Below are 6,133 nucleotides of genomic sequence, written 5' to 3' on the forward strand. Positions count from 1 at the left end.
TGCAGGAGACATGGGTTCGATCCCTGGGTCAGGAAGATACCTGGGAAGGAAATGGCAACCCACTCTAGTAGCCTTGCCTGGAGAATTCCATGGACAGAGGGGGCTAGTGGGATACAGTCCATGGGGCCAAAAAGAGTAGGACATGACTGAGCAACTAATACACACAAACAAGGCTACTCAGGAGAAATTTATGAGTCTCTTAGCATTAGGTGAACTCAGTTATGTATGTATCGTTTCCCAGGAACAGTGTATAAGGAGTATAGAAGAATATTTGGAGAACATATATATTTATAGGGGAAATATAATTGAGGGAATATAGTTGAGGGAAAAGCATTCCATAAAAAAGGAAACAGTTTGTGAGCTTCTTACAAAACTAGACTATAATACACAGAAATTCCACTTATATTTGCACAACTAAGTTAAAAACTTATATCCGTAGAAGAACCCTCACACAAATTTTTATAGCACTTCCATTCATAATTTTTAAAACTAAAAGGTAGTCAATATATCTTTTAATAGGTGGATGGGTTTTCATATATTGGAGTATTTTTGAACAATAAAAAAAGAAAAAGTCTATAGAAATAGAAAAATAAAAATATAAGATTTAAAATCACTTTAAGTGAAAGAAGCCCATCTGAAGAGGCTACATACTGTAGGAATTCAATTATGCAACAATTTGGAAAAGGCAACATATGGAGAATGTGAAAAGATCAGTGGTTGCCGGGGATTTAAGGGGAAGAAGGATGAATAAGTGGAACAAAGGAGATTTTTAGCATAGTGAAATTATTCTATATGATACAGAAATTATGGATGTATGTTTTACATTTGTGAAAACCTATAGAAGGTACAATATAAAGCATAAGCTCTAATGTAAAGTATTGACTTTAGTTAATGCATCAATACTACTTCATTAATTATAACCAAAGTTCAACACTAAGGCAAAATTTAAATAATAGGAGAAATTTTTGTGTCAGAGAGGAAGTACATGATATGAAAGTACATTATACCTTCATATCAATTTTCTAATAAAAAATTGTGTGTCAGAGAGGAAGTACATGATATGAAAGTACAATTTCATATAAATTTTCTGTCTAAAATTTAATATAAAAATAAGTAAATAAATATAATAAAAATACTGAAAGACATAATGAAGGAAACAAAAGTGACCTGAAATTTCTTAGAAGAAATGGAAAAGGGTCTATTGGCCTTTGTATTTGAAAAGCCGTTAATGAATAAGTATATCAAAAAAACAATGATGATTACCCTTTGCAAGATAAGGAAATAATGTATACAGGTAGACTTCACCATCTGATGGCTTGTTTTACAGCACATAAGTGAACAAGATTATAAAGTCATTAAGAGAGCTATGACATTATTTATTTTGCTACAGTATTTAAAAAATTGTAAAAAACATTTCTAAGACATTCAAATATTTTCTTTCCTTAAGTGAACAACTATGTAATACTTTGAACAACTAATATTAATAATTATGCATTACCTGCCAATGTTAAATTTCTTTTTTTGTAAATTAATTTACTTATATTACTTGGCTGCCCTGGTGGCTCAGACGGTAAATCATCTTCCTGCAATGCAAGAAACCCAGGTTTGATCCCTGGGTTGGGAAGATCCCCTGGAGCAGGAATGGCAATCCACTCCAGTATTCTTGCCTGGAAAATCCCATGGATGGAGTAGCCTGATAAGCTACAGTCCATGTGGTCACAAAGAGTTGGACATGACTGAGCGACTTCACTTTCACTTTTCATATTACTTGAAGGCTAATTACTTTACAATATTGTGGTGGCTTTTGCCATACATTGACATGAATCAGCCACAGGTGTACATGTGTCCTCCATCACGAACCCCTCCCACAACCCTCCTCATCACATCCCCCTGGGTTGTCCCAGTGCAATGGCCTCGAGTGCCCTGTTCCATGCATCAAACTTGGACTGGTCATCTATTTCACATATGATAATATACATGTTTCACTGCTATTCTCTCAAATTATCCCACCCTTAACTTCTCCCACAGAGTCCAAAAGTCTGTTTTTTTATATCTTTGTCTCTTGCTGGCTTGCATATAGGGTCATGGTTATCATCCATCTTTCTAAATTCCATATATATGCATTATTATACTATATTGGTGGTTTTCTTTCTGACAATTCACTCTGTATAATAGGCCCCAGTTCCATACACCTCATTAGAACTGATTAAAATGCGTTCATTTTAATAGATGAGTAATATTCCATTGTGTATATGTACCACAGTTTCTCATCCATTTGTCTGGTGATGAACCATGTCCTAGCTATTGTAAACAGTGCTGCAATGAACATCGGGGTGCACATGTCTCTTTCAATTCTGGTTTCCTCAGTGTGTATGCCCAGCAGTAGGATCGCTGGGTCATATGGCAGTTCTGTTTCCAGGTTTTTAAAGGAATCTCCTCATTGTTCTCTAGGATGCCTGTACTGTTTGCATTCCAACAAACAGTGTAAGAGGAGAGGTCCCTTTTCTCCACACCATCTCCAGCAACTTATTGTTTGTAGACATTTTGATGGCAGCCATTTAGACTTCCATGAGATGGTGCCTCTTTGTGGTTTTGATTTGCATTTCTCTGATAATGAGTGACGTTGAGCATTTCTTCATGTGTTTGTCAGCCATTTGTATGCCTTCTTTGGAGAAATGTCTGTTTAGTACTTTGGCCCATTTTTTGATTGGGTCATTTATTTTTCTAGCATTGAACTACATGAGCTGTTTGTATACTTTTGAGATTAATTCTTTGTCAGTTTCTTTGTTTGCTATTGTTTTCTCACTCTGAAGACTGTCTTTTCACGTTGCTTATAGTTTCCTTCATTGCTCAAAAGCTTTTAAGTTTAATTAGGTCCCATTTGTTTATTTTTACGTTTATTTCCATTACTCTGGAAGGTGAGTGATAGAGGATTTTGCTGTGATTTATGTCAGAGAGTGTTTTGCCTATGTTTTCCTCTAGGAATTTGAATGTTTCTGGTCTTACTTTAAGATCTTTAATCCATTTTGAGTTTATTTTTGTGTATGGTGTTAGAAAGTGTTCTAGTTTCATTCTTTTGCAGGTGCTTAACCAGTTTTCCCAGCACCACTTCTTAAAGAGATTGTCTTTTATGCACTGTATATTTGTCCTACTTTGTCACAGATTCGGTGGCCATACGTATGTAAATTTATCTCTGGCCTTTCTATTTTATTCCACTGATCTATACTTTCGTCTTTTTGTCAGTTTTATACTCTCTTGATGACTGGAGTTTGTAGTATAGTCTAAGGTCAGGAAGTTTGATTCTTCCAGTCCCATTCTTCTTTCTCAAGATTGCTTTGGCTATTAGAGATATTTTGTATTTTCACACAAATTGTGAAAGTATTTGTTTTAGATCTCTGAAAAATACCGTTGGTAGCTTGATAAGTATTGCATTGAATCTACAGAGTGCTTTGGGTAGTATACTCATTTTCACTATATTGATTTTTTCCCATCCATGAACATGGTATACTTCTCCATCTAATTGTGTCATCTTTGATTTCTTTCATCAGTGTTTGTTTGTTTGTTTTTAATTTTCTTTATATAGATCTTTTGTTTCTTTCGGTAGATATATACCTAAGTATTTTATTCTTTTTTTTCACAGTGGTGAATGGAATTGTTTCCTTAATTTCTCTTTCCATTTTCTCATTGTTAGTGTATAGAAATTCAAGGTATTTCTGTGTATTAATTTTATATCCTTAAACTTTACTATATTCATTGATTAGCTATAATAATTTTCTGGTGGTGTCTTTAGGGTTTTCTGTGTAGAGTACCTTGTCATCTGCAAACAGTGAGAGTTTTACTTCTTATTTTCCAATCTGAATTTCTTTTAATTCTTTTTCTTCTCTGATTGCTGTGGACAAAACTTCCAAAACTATGTTGAATAGTAGTGTTGAGAGTGGCCACCCTTGTCTTGTTCCTGACTTTAGGGGAAATTCTTTCAATTTTTTTGTCATTTAGGATAGTGTTTGCTGTGGGTCATCATATATGGTTTTTTATTATGTTGAGGTATGTTCGTTCTCTGCCTACTTTATGGATAGTTTTTTATCATAAATGGGTGTTGTATTTTATCAAAAGCTTTCTCTGCACCTACTGAGATAATCATATAGTTTTTATCCTTCAATCTGTTAATATGGTGTATCACATTGATTGATTTGTGAATATTGAAGAATCCTTGAATCCCTGGGATAAAGCCCACTTGTTCATGATGTATGATCTTTTCAATATGCTGTTGGATACTGTTTGCTAGAATTTTGTTCAGGATGTTTGCATCTATGTTCATCAGTGATTTTGGCCTGTAGTTTTCTTTTATGTGGAATCTTTGTCTGGTTTTTATATTAGGGTGATGTTGGCCTCATAGAAAGAGTTTGGGAGTTTACCTTCCTCTGCAATTTTCTGGAAGACTTTGACTAAGATAAGTGTTTGCTCTTCTCTAAATTTTTTTGTAGAATTCACCTGTGAAAACATATTTTGCTTGTTGGAGGATTTTTGATTACAGTTTTAGTTTCTGTGCTTGTGGTGTGTCTGCTAAGATTTTCTATTTCTTCCTGATTCAGTTTTTGAGGATTATACTTTACTAGGAATTTGTCCATTTCTATCAGGTTTTCTATTTTATTGGCATACAGTTGCTTATAGTAGTCTTATGATCCTTTCTATTTCTGTGTTGTTATGATTTCTCTATTTTCGTTTCTAATTTTGTCAATTTGATTCTTCTCCCTTTTTTTCTTGAGGCATCTAGCTAATGGTTTGTCTATTTTATTTATCTTCTGAAATAATCAGCTTTTAGTTTTGTTAATTTTTGCTATAGTCTCCTTTGTTTATTTTTCATTTATCTGCTCTATTTTTTATGATTTCGCTCCTTTTACTAACCCTAGAGTTCTTCATTTCTTCTTTTTTTAGTTGCTATAGGCATAAAGTTAGGCTATTTATTTGATGTTTCTCTTGTTTCTTGAGGTAAGCTTGTAATGCTATGAACTTTACATTAGCACTGCTTTTACTGAATCCCATAGATTTAGGGTCGTTGTGTTATTTTCAAAGGTCTCTGTGCATATTTTGATTTCCTTTATGATTTCTTCCATGATTTGTTGGTTATTTAGAAGCATGTTATATAGCCTCTATACATTTGTATTTTTAATATTTGTTTTTCCTGTAGTTGACATCTAATTTTATTGCATTATGATCAGAAAAGATGCTTGAAATAACTTCTTCTTCTTCTTTTTTTTTAATTTACCAAAGCTAGATTTATGACCCAAGATCAGCTCTATCCTGAAGAATGTTCTGTGTGCACTTGAGAAAAAGGTGAAATTCATTGTTTTGGGGTGAAATGTCTTATAGATGTCAGTTAGGTCTAACTGGTACATTGTACCATTTAAAGTTTGTGTTTCCTTCCTAATTTTCTGTTTGGTCAATCTATCCATAGGTGTGAGTGGGGTATTAAATTCTCCCACTATTATTGTGTTACTCTTAATTTCCCTTTTCATACTTGTTAGCATTTGCCTTACATATTGAGCTGACTCTATGTTGGGTGCATATATATTTATAATTATTATATCTTCTTCTTGGATTGCACCTTTGATCATTATGTAGTATCCTTCTTTATCTCTTTAATTCAAAGACAATTTTATCTGATATGAGTATTGCTACTCCTGCTATCTTTTGGTCTCCATTTACATGAAATATCTTTTCCAGCCCTTCATTTTCAGTCTGTATGTGTCCCTTGGTTTCAGGTGTATCTCTTGTAGACAACATATGTAAGTACACAGGGGTCCTGTTTTTGTATCCTGCTGTGGTCCTTTAATGGACCAGAACCTGGCAGTCTGGAGTCGATGATAAGAAAGTGAAAGGGAGAGAGAGAGAGAGAAAGAAAGAAAGACATGGGGACCCAAGCTCTGATGGAGCAAGGGTGCTTAATTAGCAGAAATGCAGGCTTATATATCTTTAGTAAGATGATTACTCAGCTATTACACAGGATGAAATTTTATCAATGGCCACAATATGGATAGGCTAATACATACAAATTCGCTGATGCTGAAAAGAGTCACTGCATGTTTCATCCTATGACCTCAGTCCTGAGAACTGCATGCAGCTCTACTTGTTC

Source organism: Bison bison, unplaced genomic scaffold, assembly GCF_000754665.1.
Source record: "Bison bison bison isolate TAMUID 2011002044 unplaced genomic scaffold, Bison_UMD1.0 scf7180017864357, whole genome shotgun sequence".
Lineage (NCBI taxonomy): Eukaryota > Metazoa > Chordata > Mammalia > Artiodactyla > Bovidae > Bison > Bison bison.